Source organism: Sander lucioperca, chromosome 1 (genome assembly GCF_008315115.2).
Source record: "Sander lucioperca isolate FBNREF2018 chromosome 1, SLUC_FBN_1.2, whole genome shotgun sequence".
NCBI lineage: Eukaryota > Metazoa > Chordata > Actinopteri > Perciformes > Percidae > Sander > Sander lucioperca.
In genome coordinates, this window is record NC_050173.1 from 13,509,957 (window position 1) to 13,531,668 (window position 21,712).

The 21,712-nt window shown below is 39.5% G+C and overlaps 1 protein-coding gene across 1 annotated transcript in view; it reads left to right on the forward strand.

Moving 5' to 3' along the window:
- Window positions 1-1,825: 1,825 nt before the first annotated feature.
- The window catches only part of si:dkey-247m21.3 (5-hydroxytryptamine receptor 4), a 68,324-nt gene continuing 48,437 nt past the window's right edge, over window positions 1,826-21,712 (forward strand). Inside the window, exon 1 of the mRNA XM_031298195.2 lies at window positions 1,826-1,990. The gene's annotated coding sequence lies outside the window, so the exon portion shown is untranslated. The remainder of the gene's footprint in view (window positions 1,991-21,712) is intronic.

A 21,712-nucleotide genomic window follows, 5' to 3' on the forward strand; every position in this document is an offset into this window, starting at 1 on the left:
TGTGGCATCATCAGCTGCATCTTGCGTCACCAATCTCTGCTGTTCCAATGTCAACCTTTTGAAAAAGGACTCAACCACTGGACGAACTTCTTCCACTCTGATCTTCAATATCTCCTCTGTCTCGGAACTTTCCATTTCAGTCATGGTGGTTGTATTAGATAGGGTGCGTTTTCTGAATGTCTTGTCTTGTTTTACAGGTACAGGTTTGTCAGAAGCTTTTTGAGCAGATATAAGTAAACCAATGTAGAGTAAACCATAGTATAGAATGATTTTCCCTAATGTCTGAATCTGTCTTATAGGCAAAATGTCATGATGTCATTCATGAAAGGCATATAATGGATGAAAGGCATTATCGAACCTGAGGTCAGATCAAGGGACGTGCACTCTCTGACCGCTCTTTTGTCGTTTTCAGCTGAAGGCATTCGAGTCTGTTTAAGTTCTCAAATAACGTTTTTGTCTTTTTATGTAAACCTACGAACCTGTCCAAAAGAAATGGTGCATGAGCCTTCACTGTCATGTCTTCGTATGTATAAAATCAAAGAATCATTGTTTCAAAATAAAACACCACTAACAAGTTAGTTATGTGTCGTTTTGGTTTTAGCTCTATCTAGCCTACATAGTGGGCTAGACTAGCCTACAGTGTTGCAGTGTCATTAGAACAAAGCTGGGTGGATCATCCTTATAAAAACTAGAATAGCCTGAAGGCTATGTAATGCCATTTTATTTAATAAATACATATATAAACAGTGTTAGGCCTGCTGCTGCTGCTAGATAGCTCTCTGTCTCTGCTCTCCCCCTTCCCTCTGTCTGTCATTAATTGCAGGAGTGAAGCCTGGAGTGCGGGAGTCAGGGTTCCAGCTGCAGCTCATTCACCACAATCACCTCAGCTTTAAATACCCCAGTCAACTTTCCACTCATCGTCAGATCATAGTCAAGACGACCACGTTAATCTAGCTGCTGACTTCACCACTTTGTATTAAGCTCTTGTGTGTTTTGCTCGCTCTGATTTTTCCTGTTTTTGACCACAGCTCTTGGAACCTGACTCCTGCTGCCACTTCACTCCTGCTATCCACCATTCCTGCCATTCCCATTCCTCCTCTCCACATTGGATCTCAGGATTATTGGACACGGACCTTGGATATTACGGTACCTCTCCCGCTCTGTACCCTGGATCTGAAATCATTGGACTTGGACTTTGCTTTTCCGGTTGCTTTTTGATCTTGGACATTTTGCAATAAACCTGTTAAACTTCCATTTGGCTCTGTGTTATTGTCTGCACTTGGGTTCAACCTTAGTTTCACTCATAACAAACAGACTTTTGATAATTTCATAAGTCATTTGTCACATTATTTATTTCCCTTTCTATCTATTTCCACTTATACTCAAATGATGGGTCATGGCTATCTTACAGACTCAGACTAAAGGCAGCTACATTTCTACTAAGTCTAATAAAACACCATGACTCTCAGCGTTCATAAACAGATTTCAGATCATTCAAAATAGCTGTTCAATTCAACACTGAGAGAGAGAGATCGGCACACAGCTGTGTGGGACACAAACAGCAGATAGTTTTTCAGAGGCAGTTCCGCCTGAACCCCACAAAGTAGATTATATGGCTTTGTTGTGGAAATTGAACAATTACCATTTTATTTTGGGCCAGTGTGTCAGGCATTCGAACTGCATCTCCTCTGCCTCATTGCATTAAGGCCACACGATGGCAGCATCGATGCTCTCTCTCTCTCTCTCTCTCTCTCTCTCTCTCTCTCTCTCTCTCTCTCTCTCTCTCTCTCTCTCTCTCTCTCTCTCCCCGTCTCAATGGCACGAGGCGGACTGTCACCCATCTGCTGCTCGTGCAGATCATAGCCTACTCCCCGAGTCCGCGGCAGTTTTTCTTTTCTTTCCCCCTCTTCTTTCCGGCTGGAACATGAGAGAGACCAGCACGGTCTGGGGCGCGTGGATCGGAGAGACGGAGACGAAGAGCCCGGCACAGGTGAACAGGTTACATGAATTGTTTTTTTGAAAAGTTGACAGAGTTTGACAAGACAGAAGAAAGAAAGGTAGAAGAAAATCTTTTATGAGAGGAATTTCAATTTGTAGGACGCTAAAGTTTTTTTTTTACTGCGTCGAGTTTAACTTGAGACACACCGCTATAGGCTACTGTTCAGTTAATGGCAATATAATAAGGCTAAGTAAACTACAATTCAAAGAAGTGAAAATTGGAATTACTGTTTCTTCTCTTGCAATAGACAGTTCACTGTGTAGCCTATTATCGCCAACCAAGAGTGCATCTTTTTAATCGTCAGTGTCACATGTATTTATTGACACTGATATGGCAGCAGGTTATTTGACTGGTGAATCAATCTTGTTTCCATCCTTCTGCTTGCTTAATCTGCAGTTATCAAATGCAATACACTTCATTTGGACTGTTCATAATTTTGTAATTAGCATTCACTATTTGACTCATTCATAGGTCCAATTACTACTATTTGTCATAGAGTTTAAATGTATTATATAGCAGATGTCCCTGATTTTACCACTTGTAATGCTACGTTTTGTTATTTTCTTTCAACCACAAAAGTATAAATGTACAATTGCCAAGACAAAGTATAGTGTGCAGACATTTTCTAGACATTTTTATAGAAGTGTATTGTTAGCTTTTTTCAATGAAGAAAAGGTTCATTAGTGCACAGGAGCAGAAGTTAATGGGCTACAGGCAGAGAACTTGCATAAATAAAGACAGATTGAGTTTTGTTTTATATTGGGTACAATTTCATATAAACTTGACCCCAGAATAAGTGCTTAAACTTCAGCTGAGCTTTAGGCCTTATCATTTGCTTTATGACAGGTGTGGCTGGTGGAGAGTATGGATGCGTAAACAATAAAGTAGATGTGATGTAATAGTTGAAAAGGCAGTATAATAAAAGTTATATATAGACAATGCAAATAACAAAAAATATACATAGAATGTAAAAATATATGCAGAAATTGGATCCGGCAGGATGTCATGTTAGCTTCCAGGTGTCTACAAACAGCTAGAGACTGAGCCGCAACACCAGTGGTTTAGTCTAATGTATTGTAGTGGGTATATTGCACTGTATGTATATATATATATATATATATATATATATATATATACCACTGCGCAACACCTCCTCACCATCACGAGCCATGAAAGAGGACAGACTACACAAACACAAGTGGCGAAACTGAAGCACATCATTCACACAGATAGGAGAATGAAACAAGCACAGAGAGAGAGAGAGAGAGAGAGAGAGAGAGAGAGAGAGAGAGAGAGAGAGAGAGAGAGAGAGGCCCACAGCTGTGGGACACAAGCAGCAGAGATTTTTCAGATGCGGTGGCTTTTCAGCTGTTTACATTATTGCGCGGTCACGGAAGGCTTGTATCATGTCGACGCGCCAACAGTGTTGTTGTTATTACTTAGAATTCCTCATGGGGGCAACAGAAACTACGCACTATAGCTTTAAAGGTCCAACATGTAATATATTTACTGTAATAAATCCAAAAATGACCCCAATGCGTCATCAGATATTTAGGAAACATGCTAAGTTGAAATATTACCTTTTCTGACAACAATGCTAATGCCAGTATTTTCTCCTTTTGAAATTTCCATTCCGTGACGGAATTTCTGTTTGCGTTTTGGCTGGTTATCAACTGCCCAGTTTGACAGCTAGGCCGGGTTGCCAGATATAACGTTAACCCAGCGCCCTACAGGTGTAGCGTTAGTACAACCTCGGGTGACCAGACATCCCCGGTTTTGGTGACCTGTCCCCGGCTGGAGCTGTCCCCGGAAATGTCCCCGGTTTTCACTGTGACTGACAGACCCGAAATTGGAATGAAAGAAAGAAAACATTGACCAAACATATAGTCACGCACCCTGCACGCGCAGGCTCAAGACAGCCAGAGCAAGGGCTGCTCAGAGCTCAGAGATGTTCTAGAATGCCCATTTTACGATGCCAGACAATCCCACTTACTTATATATATCCCACTTACAAATATGAATATATATTTCTACTGGTATACTTCCTAGTGACATTAGTGCAAAAATATGAAGAAAAAACTATTCCAACTGTGTGTGCATGTTTATAATTCTGAAGTCCAAAATAGTTCAAATAGTTCCATCCGAATAATCAAGTCTAACCTCTGAATTTCTTTTCAAAGTGCACCAGATTGATGCATTTAAAAGTTAAAATAGACAACATTTTCTTACAGGGGAGCATGCCCATTGATCCCCCTAGGGGGCTTGTGCCCGAGTGCAGCTCTAGGTCTAGTGACACTCCTGGGGCAGTGTCCCCGTTTTAAGTTTTACAAAGATAAAAAAATTACCTTTTTTGGAGGTATTTACGTTTCTGATCTGAAAATGTCCCTGGATTTTGTCTCCGAAATCTGGTCACCTTAGTACAACCATGAAAGCAGCAAACAAACTAACAGGATCAACTGAGATAGATTCTACCTGACCTAAAAAAACAAACATGTTTCTAACAGTTGCGTGACAAGAGACGTAACAAACCCCGGGTAAATATTGGAGATGTATTTAAAAGATGGAGACAGCTTAGAGCCCAAAAGGACACCGAGTTGGCTAATTCTCTCCTGAACACGTTAGCTACCTGCATTACCTTCAGGGCAGTGTTGCCACAGATACTTTTGAAAAAGTAACTTAGTTACTTTACAGATTACTTGATTTTAAAAGTAATTTAGTTACTTTACAGATTACTTGATTTTAAAAGTAACTAAGTTAGATTACAAGTTACTTTATTAGTTACATTCAGCAGCTGCTGACAACACCCCGCCGCCGCCTCAACATAAAAATGACAACCGTGACAAAGCTGTTCTGTGAGGCAACTCTGCATTGACAGTAGGCCCCTAGTAGGGATCTTGTTTACTATGGCACGAAACGAAGGTGAGTCAACCGTGTTTAAGGGCAGCATTTCCTCTACAACATACTGCTCGACCAACTTCTTCAACTCTCCCCCACTTACTGGTTTTGCACCGAAGTCCAGCTTTTGTTGTTTGGGTGGTGGGGGACCTTCTTCTCTCTGCTTTGCACCACCTGGCGGGACTTGCTCTGTAGTTTGACTGTGCGGTGCTGCGACTCCAAATGTTTCTTCAAATTTGACGTAGTATTTTTGTAGCTAGATAGCACTTTGCCGCCACCAGCACAGAGTGTACAACGAACCTTAATATTGCCGTCTTTAGCTGACACAAACTCAAAATAGTGACTGTATTTCCAGCTAGAAAACGCAAATCTCTCTCCTCCCTCCATTGTTGTTTACGTTTGTGTCGCTGCGTGGTACACGTTAACTGTCCACATGCTGAAAACGTGACCTGTCGTCGCATACGTGACTTCACTCCCCGAGACAAGAAGAAAGCAAAAACAATATAGCCTATAATTTTACTAAGGAAAATGACAAAAATAGTAACACACAGTGACTTGGATAAGTAACTTTAATCTGATTACTGGTTTGGAAATAGTAACGCGTTAGATTACTCGTTACTGAAAAAAGTGGTCAGATTACAGTATCACTACTTCAGGGTAATTCATCACGGCTACAAGGGACGGGCATCTTATGTCATTTCAACATTCGTGTACTCACATTGAATTATATAGCTAGAGTACCCGAGTTGGTTACTCGCAAAAACAATTGAGACTCAGCCAGTAAAGTGATCCCGACTGGTCCTGGCTAACGCCGCCATGCTAACCCTGCTAACTGCTAACGTTACCGGAGGACCAGGCAAGCGGCCCACGGCTGTTTACAACGTGTAGGCTATAACGGTGAGTTACTTTAAGCCAAGAGAGGGGGGCTGTAAATCGGAAAGAGAGGACTGTGAGTTTGCAGTGTGTTTAGCGATTGTTGCCGTAATTCTAAGCCAATAAAGTGCGTTCAGTCGGGTGGAGAGGACCGCAATGTAGTGTTATTTTTAGCGGTTCCTACCGTAATTCTATGCCAAGGAAATGTGTCTGTCCTCGGGTGGAGAGGACAGCGAGGTTGTTGTGTTTTTAGCGGTTCCTACCGTAATTCTAAGCCGAAAAAGTGCGTGCCATTTCGCTGTGCTGTGAAGTAATGTCCGGCTATGTGAGACAAGTGTCTAGCAACGGATGCTGCGGTCTCAGCCTGGCAACCTCCGTGAACTTCGAGTCTGGGGAGGAGAGGGCGGGTGAGACGACTCTCTCCAGTATTTTGAATTTGTACTGCAGTAACTATTTCAAACACTAGCTGTCAGTATTACATATTGCACCTTTAAGGCAAAAAAATACGTTTTGTCTGTACTTAAAGGCATCAGCAGAATCTGAGTGTCTGATATCCATAGCGAGGTTATTCCAGAGGAAGGAGGCCTATATTCTGAGAGTGTGATTAGAGGGTTTAAGGAGATCAGACACATAGAAAGGGGCGTACCGATGTACAATTTTGTTTGTCATCAGGAGCACCTTAAAGTCTGATCTGTGATGGGTAGGGAGCTTATGAAGGGAAGCTAAAACTGGAAAAATATTGTCAATTTTAAGTTTTAGTTAGGATTCTAGCTGCAGCGTACTAGATGAACCATTTGAAGACTTCTAGTACTAGCACATGACAGGCCTGACAGCAAAACGTTATAATAATCCAGTTTGATTGATACAATGGCGTGATTTAGGGTCTCTGTATCAGCAGTGGATACAAAAAGACCAGGGGCATCTGCCTAGTCATTGCTGGGTCTGTTGACCTGCTGAGACTTCCACGGAAAGATTAGTTTGAAGAGTTTGTTTCGCGTCAATGCCTCAAAAAAATGTTTGCTGGCTGTCCAGACACATGAAAAGGTCTGCTGTTGTTCAATTAACCCGAACACAGTGAACTGATTGCTGACATTTCAGTGCTGACGTGCCGCAATTTCTCTGTCCTTGTTACTTTATTACAGTATAGTTTGTTTATTAGGAACATGAACCGCATACAGTCACTTATTAGTGTATCCACACAGATGCTCATGCACACACACACACATCCACTCGCCATCTACTGATGCAAATGCACTTCAGCAGGGGCAGGCTGCTGCTGTATATCTGGCGGCTTTTCAATTGATTAAGCTTTTAATTGACTGTAAACTATTGTAATAGCACTGCACAACAGTGAGATAACTGCTGATACACTGTAGATTGTACTGTGTGTGCGCAAGAGATAAAGAGATAAAGAGAGGTATCAAAAAAAGATAGTGAAAAGTGTCCTAAGTAGAAGTAGATTGACAGGCAAATATTGTTTTAAAGTTGTAGAAATCATGTGGCAAGTGCAGTATACATCTGATAAGGTGTTTTTAAGCTTTTTAATAGCTTTCTACTCTTTGCCTTGTGTTGTTAGAGTGTAGCTGCAGTAAGTTATCCATTAGCGAAGCAAACGTAAAAATGTTGGCTCCAATTCATACAAATGCATGTCACACAATGTTGTAAATGTAAATTGAGACAGCTAGCTAGACTATCTGTTCAATCTGAGTTTTCTCTCGCACGACTAAAACAAATTTTGAACGTACACATGTTCCACCAAAACAAGTTCCTTCCTGAAGCTATTTTGCAGCGGCTCTGTGCCGAGCTTAGCGTGGTAGATGCTAGATCGGATTCGCTAGACATGTCGACGTTACAGGACGTGCCTCGTGGCCCGCCTTATTCTGCCTCCGATTACCCTTACCCTGGTATTCTCGCCCTAACCCTAACCAATCCCCACTCCCTATGCCTAAACCTAACTACGTCGACCATTCTAGCAGATCCGATTTAGGATCTACCTACATCCAGTCTGAAATACCATATGATACCAAGCACACAGCTGATGTGAATTCTCTGCCCCCTCGTCAAAACCAGGCAACAAAAGCACAAAGCAAGCCGATCCACTTCTCCATGTTGATAAGAGCATTAAAATGAGAAAAAATAATTGTACAAAAAGAAACCTAGGGACATTTAGAATAGATAAAAATGTGCGATTAATTGCGAGTTAACTATGACATTAATGCGATTAATCGCGATTAAATATTTTAATCGTTTGACAGCACTAGTTTAAAGAAATGCCAATAAACCAGAGCACGTTTTTCTCCCATCCCGGAATGCTGTGGACTAACCAGACCCTCCTCTGCTGTGCTGTGGAGGAAAGTCTGGCAAAGCAAGACTACAGGGGATGTAATGCTTTCAAACAAGGCTGATACAGTGGTGTCATCCAATAGCAATTTCCTAGGCTATTGTTTAAAGATGTAATATTTCTGCATTAAAATGTCTATAAACGACTATAGTTATATGTACTTACATTATCCCAAATGTTTCCAACAATGTTCAAACCCGGAGAAATCTTAAAAATTTTGTTTTTAATATTTTAATGACATGGGACGTGTTACTGATTCTCTGGTAATAAATCACTCTCATTGCTTACCCTTGACATGTCTCCTATTCTCAGTAAATCTGGTCTAAATCAGTATTTGCTTGCCAACCTCTTTTGGCTTGTGTGGCACATATTGTGCAAAACATATTATATTGAGTCCTCACCGTGTAATCCTTTAAACACAGAGCATTGGTCCTATTCAGCACTGAGAATAAGAACCAAAAGATCCTCATCACTCATCTGCCCTTACGCTGTTTCCCAGGAATAAATAGTGCCAATGTATAACCTCTGGTAACATCTGGGAAAGAGACAAAATAAATAAAAGGCGATTTATGAAAAAAAAAAGCAGTCATGGTGGTTCACTGGTATATACCCTTTATTTGAATGAAAAGTTGAATCTGGATAAATAGTAAATCTGGTTTTTATTATCTTAAGAGAAAATGAGCACTCCTGCTTCACTGAAAAAAATGAAAGCCAAAAGCAAGACACAATTCCAACACTGGCTGTCCACCATAAGCAGCCTGATAGCCCTGGCCACTTCCAAGGTATGAACATCTGTAAATGAATCAGCCAGGTGAAACAAACTGGTGTTGAGAGACAGTCCATGTACTTAAGTAACCTGCCCCTGGCAAATAAAGGTAGAACAGTATATTAGTCACAGAAAAAGTGATTTGGGGGATCAGCCCTGGCCTTTGTGTTTACCAGAAACAGTTAACTTCTTGTCCCTGCTCTCGCCTACTGTCCTGTCCTTATTAGCCACTCCCTGTAGACATTTAGGAGAGAGCCACCGCCTTCAGGCTAATTTTGGGCTGTCTGTACCAGGGCCAACTCATTAGCCTGATTCCCAGGGCTAGCTAGGCCTTATTCATTATCAATGTCACCTCACCCAAAGCAACATATCCGTCTATACTTTTTGCCTCTTGGTTATCAGAGAAAAGTTATTGTAAGGGCAGTAGTAAATTCAACACAGTGCTGTCAACAATGATATAAGCACTACAGACTACAGTATTTCCCATTTGTGCCATCCAGACTCTTTTCATGGTTTGTCTTGATAAGCTGAGATACGTTATGCCATCCACAACCAATGCATCAGCGGCACAACTCCCCCAGACTAAAGATGCTTTCAGGCAACATGTTCCTAGGTCGATGTATCAGACAGCAGTGTAGAATCACAGCCGTGTTCCAAAGGCACGTCTGTGGAATTACATTGGAAAAGGCTGGACAGTCAGAGAAGACATTAAGGCCGCATTGTATCAGAAACCAGCTGCTTCACAAGAGCTCAGAAACATCACACACCCATACAGCAGTGATGGGACCTGCAGTGAGTGCAAGGAATGTCAGTGCCCGCACATTTAGTCACCAAGGATAACGTGGTTGAGTGAAATAACGATTGAAAAGATGGAATTAACAAGAAAAAATAGACCAAGGAACGTTGTGTGTTTGTATGGGTCATACTATATACTTTGTTTTTTGTGTGAATGCAAACTATTACTTTAGCATCCATAACATGTGTTTACCCCTTAAATCAAAGTTGATACAAAACTTTGAATACGTGGTCTGTTACAATATCTTTCTGATTAAAGTGTATTTTTAAGTCTCTACATTGATGGAAGACATGCTATTTACACCCATTTCATTTTGCTTCCAGTTACATATCATCTATTGCTGATACTCTGACAATCCCAGCCAAATCGGCCTAAAATAAATAAATACATTTATCATAGACCATCATATTTGATATGCCCGCTACGTATTTATGTATTTGTAGTACTGTATTTCCTCAAGGCATAGAGATGTTCACATTCTATTTTTCACACATGTAGAGAAACCCCCTTCCCACTGTCTCACCAAATGTGGCATCAATCAGAGCTTGCATTATGAAATTACTTGAATTCAGGTGTATCATCTCCCTTTTGGCTTGGCTTTATTTTGCACTTCTTTTATTCATGATGTGTGTCATAATAGCAAGTCAGAAAATCTCCTCGTTTGCTGATGTCCAGCTGCTCTCTCCAGTAGTTTGTCTTTTGACATTCTCGGACTTCCTTGTGGATGAGCACAGTCTGGGTTTTCCCAGTGGTCTACAAATTCCAAAATGTATCTAGGCAGTGTGTGCATGCCAAAAAAAATCACACATAACAATGAACAAACACAAAGCTCAGTTCCAGCTATCTAAAGCAGATAATTGTCAGCTGTGTGCAGAAGTGAAACCTAAACCTTGGCTGGCAGCCCACCACACTGAATGTAGCTCTTAATGCAGCCAGAATTAAATTTCAGGATAGTTATTTAATGAAGGAAGCCGTAAAAGCCAGACAGGGTAGTTTTTTTTTTTTTTTTTTTTTCTAGCGGAACATGGATGATTTTCTCCTTTTTTTACTAGTGATGATGAGATGGTTTACTCTGTGAGAGGTGATGTTACTCGGACGCAGTTTGTTGCACATTCACTGAAGCTGAACAAAACTTATTGGTAGAACTTTTCAGTTAAATGTTATCAATAGTAAAATTGCAGTGAACAAGAATTGTATGTGTGGATCGGAGTCTTCTTTGAATAATTTAACTTTTGTATGTTGGAAAGGCGGTCATGCAAAGCTTCAAGTTAACCATTAAACATCTGAGAATGAATTAACGAAGAGGAACTGGCAACATTTTAAACAGTTGTTGCTTTTATTATTTACTGTATATTGTTTGATTTGGTTTTAAGTCTTAATAGGAGGAATCTTTTTGCTGCTATTTTTTTTCTTTGTCATTGGTTGACATATAATTGCTTCCTTGAGCGTATTTTAAGCAGGATTTCCCAGCAGCGTGTATGTAGAAAGAGATATTGATGTGGACAGTGGTGCTATGAGAAAGTGGAAAACTGATCAGTCCTAACTAAATCCATGGGGAGGCACACAACGGGTGATGGCCCCGGGTAGAGGCTTTATTTCCACAGCCTGCCTGTCTTTCGCATTTGTGCTCATGTAACTTTGTGTGTGTGCTTCCATGCCAATATTTGTATGCTATTCACTTTACTCTGCAGTCATTCTCCGTTTACCCCTATCATCCAGTGAGCTGGCACCCTTATTGTGATGAGCCCAGCGCGCTCAATTACCCGCTCACAACCCATTACCCTCACCCACACAGCTTTATCCAGAGGACACGCTCCGGACGCTCAGAGTTGCATCTTGCTCCAGCCATGCGTGCGACAGGCTAGTATGTGATTTAGTGCATCCCTGTGAGCGCATGGAAAAGTCAGAATGAGGATAAATGAAGGGTTTTGAATATTCAGTAATTGCAGGTGACATTGATTGTTATAGGTTTTAGTTCAACGTTGTTGGAGTGGCAATTTCGCTGCATAGCAGGTGTGAAGACGACTTCTGGATATAAGACTTGTTGCTTTTTATTATTTATTTAAGATTTATGGGGGTCCATATAAAGACAAAATACAGTATAATCAGATACAATCATGTTAACAAACTGTTAAGATTGTAGATGATATAAAGTAATTTATGTAATAGTTTTGCTCCAGTGCTCAAAACTGTAAACAGTTTTATAATGTCATATAATATAATATCAGGGAGGGCTTATTATCAACATTATTCAGTCCTATTAGTGCATGCAGTCTTCAAGAAGTGGCTCTTTTCTGACACTTATGTCCGAGCTTTAAGAATTTGTTTTGGTAAACCATCTTGGAAACTGGTGTTAGAGAACATGGGGAACCTGAATTTGTTCTTCAGCCAAAAGAATAACCAATCTTTATTTTAGCTGCCAAATGTCTCCAGATGCTGCCTGGTTATTCAGCTGCTTGTTACACAGACTGGTAGTTTATAAAAACCCACCAGCGCTGTGGATCAGTGTATCTTTTGGTCATTTGATTTTCATTTCATAAACAGGTATTTCAACAGAAATTTGAAATTGAAATACTAGGCATTTTTTCCTTTTCCTGGTCAAAAGGGGATGAGAGATATTTAAAAATATGCATTGATAATCATTTTCTATTTCATATAACAAAAAATAAAATCAATCAAGGCTTTTTCATATTCAGAGACCGGATGTTGTCATTTCCAATGCAACAGCGCCAGTGTACCAGTGTTACTTTCAGCACAGGCTAAAATGACTTTAATTTAGGCTTGGGGTTCGGGCCGAACCCTATATATTTGGCCGAATATACAGTATATAGGGTTCGGCTTCGAATTTGTTGTTTGTCGGCTTTGTTAGGTATGAATGTTGAAAATAATTATTTTGCACAAAATAGAGGAGACAATAACATGTCTTTTACTTAAGCTTATGTTGAGCTAACCTTGAGATTAAGCCAACATTAGCACACATGTCAGTTTGGGGCAAGTTGTCTCAATGACTTTGGGGTGAGTTGTCACATGTGACCAGCCAGCAAAGGAAGAAAACGACGCAAACCAGCAATTCTTACTGACACGCCAGTGAAACAGCAACTAGAAATAGAGAATAGCTTCCGCTTTTTTCTTTTTGCACTCTTTTAAGTTATGCAGTCGTAAAAATAATAAAATAGAAAATATATTTGTCATCTTTATACAAGCTCCAAGTAAGTTGAGGCGAGCCTCTGAACTCTCTCTTTTTTTTTTTTTTCAACCTGGACCCTATTTTCCTTTGTTTTTGTGTGTAAGTGACTGATGGGAACAACAATCTTTGACATTGGTCCAGTATTAAGCGAGAAAGCAGTGACCAGCAGCCACAGACCTGGCTGCAATGTAATCCTAGGGCAAATGTGCATAGTCAATTATGTCCACTAAAAGTGCCACTGACAGGCTCAGATTGTTATTATAGGTGTCTGACAACATTATGGAAGGGATCCCTACAGAGATAGGCCTTTTAAAAACCTCTTCAAGACCTTTTTGTTTAACCAGAAACAGCTCTAAGATCGCTAGCACTAAACCCATCAGACTCCATTAAAAAAGCAATACTTTTAGAGTGTATAGAGCTAACATATTTTCACATGTAAATTGGTAAACTATGTGTTTATTTCAACCAAAATTAGAGTTGAGATTGTCACAAAAGTAGAAAGACAACCCAAAACAGCTTTTCATAGTTTTGTTTTGTTTCTGTTGACTTTGAATGAAGTGTATTTTATGATGCTTAAATTACTGTTTATTGACATGGAGTCTGGTGGCTTTAGCGAACGCAATTTCGCTAATGTTTTTATGTTTAAAAAAAGGATCTTACTCTTTAACAGAAAGTTTGACCTCCTTAGAAATCCTTTCCATTATGTTGTCAGACACTTAGAATATTAATCTGAGCCTGTCAATGGCAAACAAGCAGTTTTGTAAACGTATATAGAAGCTGCCCAATTGCCATATTAACTTACATTGTAGATTGTTTTGCTGACTGCCGACTGCAGCATTCTTACTTAATACTGGTCCGATGTCAGAGATTGTTGTTCCCATTAGTCACGTAGATACAAAAACATAGGAAAATAGGGTCCAGGTTGAAAAAAAAAACAAAGTTACCCTTTAAGTGTGTGATGTAGGCTATATATGTATATGTAAATGTTTTTAAAGTTCAAAGATCAGATTCTTTTTTTCACTAAAGTGCAGAAGAGTGGTGATATTTAATATTAAAGTGATAGTCCTGGTCCATTTAGTGACACCTGTGGTTTCTCACAGTTGGGGACTAGTTAGCAGCTCCACGATGAGCTTAATTTGAACTTGTGCAGGGTGTGTGGATGGCTTAAATACAAACATAATCCTTAAGCACAAACACACTGGGCTTCTGTGTGAGGCTCCAATTGCATTTGGAAAAAATAAGCTTTGTTGATTGCAGGTCCCAACATAATGAGTAAACAACACCTCCCTCAGTGAGTAATCATAACATCCATTGGCAAATGTTTAAAGACACACTCCAAAACTACTGACAGACCTAAATGAAATGCCATCATGAAGTGTGAGATTCATTGTAGAAGAGAAGGAGAGACCCCTTTATACACTCACAACAGCAGCAAAGTAGACCAGAATGCAATGCAGCTCTACAGAACAGAGTGTCTTGCCTGGAATCACAAAAATGAATCGCAAGTGTACAGATTCTGGGAAAGTGGAACTGAGTAAATTAAGAGTTTAGTCATAAAAGATACTGTTCATGTCTTTTCTCTTTAAGGATATTATGATGTGTTAATCCCACTTAACAATTGCGCTACCTTACAGTATCTGTGGCACTCAACCCAAAGTCCATTGGTGCCTACTAAAGACATACATCTTCACCTTTCATGAGTACTTTAATTTTGTTATTTTTTATGTTGGGGACTATTTTCAATGGCGGATCAAAACACATTTGGTGCTTTAGTAAGTTTGTTAATGGCACCAGAATGGTGAATTTGGGACTGACTCAAAATAAACTACTGTGCTTAATGAAGGAACATGTCACCCAGTGCAACAGTTTGGCTCATTGATGTGTTTTCAATTATCTTTTTGACAACAGTGGAGGTCTATGGCACAGAAAAATATGCTACATCTGGCTTTGGCTGCGCAGGCAAGTAGAATCAATTCACTTATGACTTTGGTCTTTTCATGGGATTTCTGGTGATATTTTATATTATATTTATATTTTAATCCCATCTTGTGATGTATATCAACACTGATCAGCAGCTACTTCACAAACACTACACATACTTTACAGCAGTGCCTCAGGTGAGAGCATCTGCTCCGGCAGTAGTTTGTTTAAGAGCCAGCCTTCCTTACTCAAACATTTAAAATGACAGGATAATCTGCAGAGCATGATGCCTCTTAGTGTCCTTGGCAACAGGACCAGAGACTCCTCCTCCACATACAAATGAATAATAAATAAAAATGTGCATATGAGCATGCACGTCGTACGCGAAAAATCATTATGTAGTGTAATTTTGCTAGTGTGCGTGTGCATGTTTGTGTGTGGCATAAAGTGCAATAACCTCTGTTTTTGTAAGTCACATTTCCAGTGAGTGCTTAATGCAGTGTCAGAAAATGATTAGAAACAGAATTACAGAAGAGGAATAAAATGTTCAAAATCAGGAAAGGGTGAATGTTCTCCCACAGAAGGAAGAAACTCAAACTCAAATACTGATATATAGTAAATGTAAAAATAACTTGGAATGATGAAGTTTTCAAATAGAAAGAAATGTATTTTAGTATGAGGACATCTGAGTGTCTTCTCACTGACCTCATGGTACACCTCTAAAGAGTTGGAGGCTGATATACTGTTCATAAAATAGTCTTGACCTGTTATCACTGACTCAAATTAAGTGATGTGGTAGCTGTTAGAGGCAAGAATAATCTGATTATGACGTGATCGTATCAGGTCAAAACTACATTGTTCCAGGGATGTCTTAGACATAAACCTAAACTTTGTCTTCAGTCAAGTAGAGTCAGGTTTTCAGACATGCATCAGGTAGGCAGTTTGTGCGACCCAGAAGAATGGCGAGTGAGCATCTTCTAATTACAGCTCACATCAGATGAGTCAGTCAGTCCTCCTACATCATCTGTCTGCCTGTTTGTTTTGGTTTACCAGTCAATCTCAGTGCTATCTATCTATCTATCTATCTATCTATCTATCTATCTGTCTATCTATCTATCTATCTATCTATTAATACTTTGCAATAGTATGTTATATATGCATATATAAATGCAATGGTATTGTTTATATTGCTGATTTGTTGCCGGTTGCTTTTTAAAAAGGTGAAGGCAGATACACTGGTAGCAGCACTACCTATGAGAAAGTAGAGCTGGGCGATATGATGACAATCAAATATCACAATATTTTTTACCAATTACATCGATGACGATATTGCGGCGTTATCATAGGGTTGACAATTGGTGCTTACACAAAATATTTACACAATGAGATATTTGATAAATAAGCATCAGTAATGTTGATGTAATGACTAAGTATGTAAAGGCAAATAATAGAACAGTTAGAACAGTCTGGTAAGTTCAGAAAATTACATCACTTTAGTTGAATGCAGCCTTTAAAACCAGGAAAAGACAACACTTATGTCATATTACGCTTTGGACCGCGTGACCTAAATGTCGTCATCTGCCTATGTCTGCGTAGACCTCTATGTGGACGTCTGCATGCAGCCCAAAAATTTGTGAACGTCTGTGCATGCTCCATCTCTTGTTCCAGACTCCAGTCCAGTTAGTGCACCTCTGGCTGGTTTGCCAAGAGGAAGAAGAAAAGGATTAGATTAGGAGAAGATAACAAAATGGATGCTTGTTTTGGGGCGAACCACCCACATTTTCAATAATTAGTTTTTAAATGAAAACAAAGACAGCCAAATGGCGTTGGATTCCTGGAAAGAAATTGCGCAAATGCATGGAACACCAGACCGACAGAATCGCATGTGCAGCAAGTACAAGTCCGCAGCTGTCCTGGGACGTGGAGCGCAGAAAGTATGTCCGACCCTTTAGTCTTGTTTCTCTTTTCATTTACAGTAATGCCATTCATTCAGCTTCACTGACATGATGTACAATTTAGTTTTACTATATATTTGGAGAGTTTCTATCATAGTCAATAATGATGACAATGAGGATGATGATAAAAAAAACATTACTTTGAGTAGTAATAATGACAATAATAACAACTGTGGTGTATATATATATATATATATATATATATATATATATATATATATATATATATATATATACATATGTATGTATGTATATATATATACATATGTATGTATGTATATATATATATATATATACGTATGTATGTATATATATATATATACATATGTATGTATGTATGTATATATATATATATACATATGTATATATATATATATATATATATATATATATATATATATATATATATATATATATGTGTGTATGTATATATATATATATATATTAATTAATCTGAGAAAAAATAACGCGTTAAAAAAAATAACGCAGATTAATCCATTCCATATTGACGTTTGACCCGGAGCTGTTCTAGCCACCATTGGACTGTAAAATGAAGGAGGGAGACGAGAATGTGCTGCCTGGATCGTTAATTGGAACACTTACTTGTAAAAATCTTCTTCCTGCCAACCCTGGCTACCGAAATCCGGTGCCACTGATATGTCTGCACTTCTCTCTGATGCTCTGAAACTGACGATACAGGCAACACAAACACCGCTGCACGTGACGCTAGTTAACACTATACTCAACAGCAGCTAACGTTAGCATACCGCTAGCTAGTAGCTGGATTCAACACGGTTAAAATGCTGACAGCTAACGCTAAACGGTATAAAGTTTGACTGTGTTTTACTGTAGAGGATTCAACACTGGTATGTAACAATCTGCAGCTGCCGTCGGAGAAACAACACAGACAAAAAGCAGCGTCTGCCTGCTCCCTGCTCTCCAGATTTCATTCTGTTCTGTTCAACGCTGTCTCAGTCCGATGTGAAATGGACACGGTTAGCTGTGAAAACACGCCTCCCTGGAAGCACATCGCACAGGGGAACCGCAGCAATCTGTCAAAGACACGACTCCTCTCCCTTCCTACTCACTCTCTTTCTCTCTTCTTTTTTTTCCTATCGTTGAAATTCAGATTGAGCAAATATTTTCTCATTCCATAGATTCCGATGTGTGAGTAACCAAGTGAGCAACGAGTATGAGGGTGGGTAGTGTTAGTTTTGATATCCAGTGATGATTTCTGTGTGTGAGTGGATAATGCTTAATACAGTTTTGTCTATGGACCATTTAAGATGCAAACAGTGATCAGTCATTTTTCAGTGTTCAATTAAAAACTGGGTGTTCTAATGACAATGCAAAGCTGGACACCATCCAATCTGTGCACCATTGTTGAGCCAAATTATTCCTGCAGCAACTTGACATTTCATTATATTTACTGTGTGTATAATCAGTGTTATTGTGTCCTAGTCATGGATGCAGGTACAGGGGCCAGGTACCCAAGGGGTCAGGGGGCCCTTAAGGCCTCAGTGTGCTACAAATTTGTTGCTTGTTAGGTCTTATATAGTCTATATCAACAACGTTCCACTTCTGGGATTGTTCAGGTGCCGCCGGAAATTCCGCCAGATGACCCTCTTTTTAGGCCGGTTGTCCCTCACCTTCCGCTTTCTTTGTGTTGGCATTCTAAACTCTGGCTGATTTATGACGACTATGGTTAACTGCTCCTCAGATCTCTGCAGGGTAAATCCAGACAGCTAGCTAGACTATCTGTCCAATCTCAGTTCTCTGTTGTACGACTAAAACTACTTTTGAACGTACACATGTTCCACCAAAACAAGTTCCTTACCGAGGCTGTTTTGCAGAGGCACCGTCATTGTGTCCGGGCCTTAGCACCACCCTAGACGATTGTGATTGGTTTAAAGAAATGCCAATAAACCAGAGCGCGTTTTTTTCCCATCCCAGAATGCTGTGTGGACTAGCCAGACCCTCCTCCGCAGCGCTATGGAAGAAGGTCTGGCAAAGCTGGACTAGCTCTTATCCTAGTGTTTAGTGGCCAGGTGTGTGGAGATGTGAAAGTAAGCAGGATTTGATCTTCCTTCTCAAGCTATATTTGTTCATCGTTCACAATTTATTGTGTCTCCCCCCTCTTGCGTTGAAAAATGACACCAAAGGGCTGGGTCTGACTGAGGTGCTAAAGGAGACTTTTTTCGTCAGTAATAAACACCATAGGCACCTGACCAAGCGTCGCTTTTTAAAGTGCTGGGAGTGAGAATGTGTTGCTTGTACTGTTTTTCCTTTAGACGTGTTTGGATTACATTTAGTAAGGCCAAATTTGTTTACAACATATGAACCCTTAAGTCAGAGCCTCTGTGTCAAGTGACTTTTAGTAAGATTGTGTATGACAGTGTTCCCAACCTTTCTGATGAGCTCAAGTATGCCTTCGACACCATCCGTCATCTTCCAAATGTGTTTATTTGAATGGATTTCCATAAAGTGGATGTCATTTAGCACTATAAATTATATAAAACTGAATAGCGTGACAAATTATTTCCATACAAGACATAATGATCCTGGAATTGTAGCTGTTTAGGCTTGGTCTCTTTTTTCTGTGATAGATTTAGTTGGGTTTGCAATCGTGCTACTGCCTCTCAGAGTGCTGAAGCTGGATGTGTCAACCATTTATAATGACTTAACTTTCATTATTATTATAATTATTTTTAATTTTTAATTATTATTTCAACTTCTACGCTTGCTTGCTAACTAGTTCTCATCAACTTTCAACAGCAGCATGTGTTCAGGTTTCACAACTTACTCAGGTTGGTGGGTTGCGTGTCCTTTGCAGTTGGCCTGTTGTAGGTAGTTATTAATATACAAAATAATCTGCGTCACACCAAAACCTAAACACAAGTATGTGGATATTTTTGTTTTTTTTCTACTAAAGCATCATTTTTATTTTTTCAGATTTGATGAACTGAACGATTTATACATTTTTTACCTCCCAAGCTATATAGTTTACAGAAAGACAAAACTGACAGAAGGGGGTGACTTACAGAAAAAGTTGCAATTACAAATCCGTCTGCAACTTCAGCATCACAGACAGCGCAATGGATGTATCATTTCACCACAGTTAGGCTACTGATATTTCAGAGCCATGGTCAGGGCCATAGACTCTAACTTGCACAAACCGCAATCAGGATCAATGAATCAGGCAGACATGACTAACATATTCAACTAAACAATGCCTCTGCCCCTGCACTCTTTCTACTACTAAAGGATGGAGAGGGGGTGGCAGGTTAACAAGGGGCATGCATTTTGGCTGACGGCATCCTCCCTCAAATCGCCTACTGCATGGCCCCTTTGGAACTCCAGAAATACCCCCTTGGGTACATGCACCCCTGGTTGGGAATAAAGAAAATGATAAAACATCTGTGTGGGTACTTGTCCACCAACAATAGTGGTGGTGAGTAGTGGCATTTAATAATCTGGCCATGGTCCTCATGTGTTCAGAAAAAGAACATGGTGTTTTACTGGCCCATGTAAGTACAAATGTTATGTGTGCTCCTCAGCCAAGTACAATGAGGCTTTGGTATAATCTACCTGGGTTGTGTAATCTCTCTTCCCTTGTCAAGGAAGTGGAGCCGTTGATGGAAAACACCGTGAACTTTTCTTGTCACCTTTGTTTTGGTTTTAATTTCAGCTCAAGTTCACAATCCAGTGAATGTTATTAATATGTCTAAAACACAAAGACAGGACAAGTCAGAACTAGAGAATTTGTTGAATAGGTCAGGGGTTCTTGGCATTTCTTTGTCTCTGGGGGCCAGCAAGCAAATCAAGACCAGTCCTGTGGACCTGTACTATAACTGTCTTTTTTCTCAATTGAGATAAGTCAAATGGCTCTATGCCAATATTGATGGATGCTTACATAAGAATATGAACAGAATTTAAAAAAAAATGTGCTGTCAAGAAAAAAATGAAATTATAAGTATGGTTCACCTTACATCACAGCCAACACTGCACCAACACCACGTCAGAGTATTGAGAATTACTGGACTAGATGATACTCAGACGTGACAAACAGAAATCGGTGATTTGCCTGCTGGAAGTAAGAGTTGTTGACATGATCGCCGGCTGTCAGTCTGTCAAATGATATTGACCCTTGAGTGTGATAAGACTAGACAGCCATCATAAAAAGGCAGAGAGGCAGCAGATGTGGTAATAGGTGCTTAAAGCTGATAAGACATCTATAACTCTACCGATGAAAGGTTCTTTGCTGTTTAAGAACAGACACATACTGTAAAATGACTCAGTGTGACGCTAGTCATTTTCAACCTTTATATGTCATTGATTTTGAGAAAATCCTGTCAGTTATTGTAAACAGAGATAAACTGTATGTACTTGTGTCTTTTCTTGGTGTAATACATGTCTGTATATATTTCATAATAAATCTATTTTTAGCAATGCAAGCAGTAATTATCGGTCGGTCCACTGCTTGCCATTAAAACTTGGTACAGTAATTTAAGGTTCCTACTGGATAAATTAATACTCTTTTTCTTGTGCCCTCATGAGGTTAAGATTTTTGGATTTTATTGAAATACTTTGACAACTCCTGAATAGATTTCTGTGAAATTTGATACATATATATGTTTAGGGTCCCCAGGGGATGAATTGTATTATCTGTAATCCATTCATCTTTCATCTAGCATTATCATCAGGTCAAAATTTTGATTTGTCCTATATTGGTTTATGACCAAATATTTGCAAACGTGACTGACATTCCTATCAGCCTCAGCTGTACTTTGTGATTAGTGCTAATTAACAAATGTTAGCATGCTAATGCTCAAAAATAAGATAGTAAACATTATAACCTGCTGTTAAGTATCAACATGCTTTTATTGTCATTGTGAGCATGTTGACGTTAGCATTTAACTCAAAGCACCGCTGTGAGTCTAGCCTTACAGAGGCGCTGCATCTTTGTAGCTGTGCGCTGTA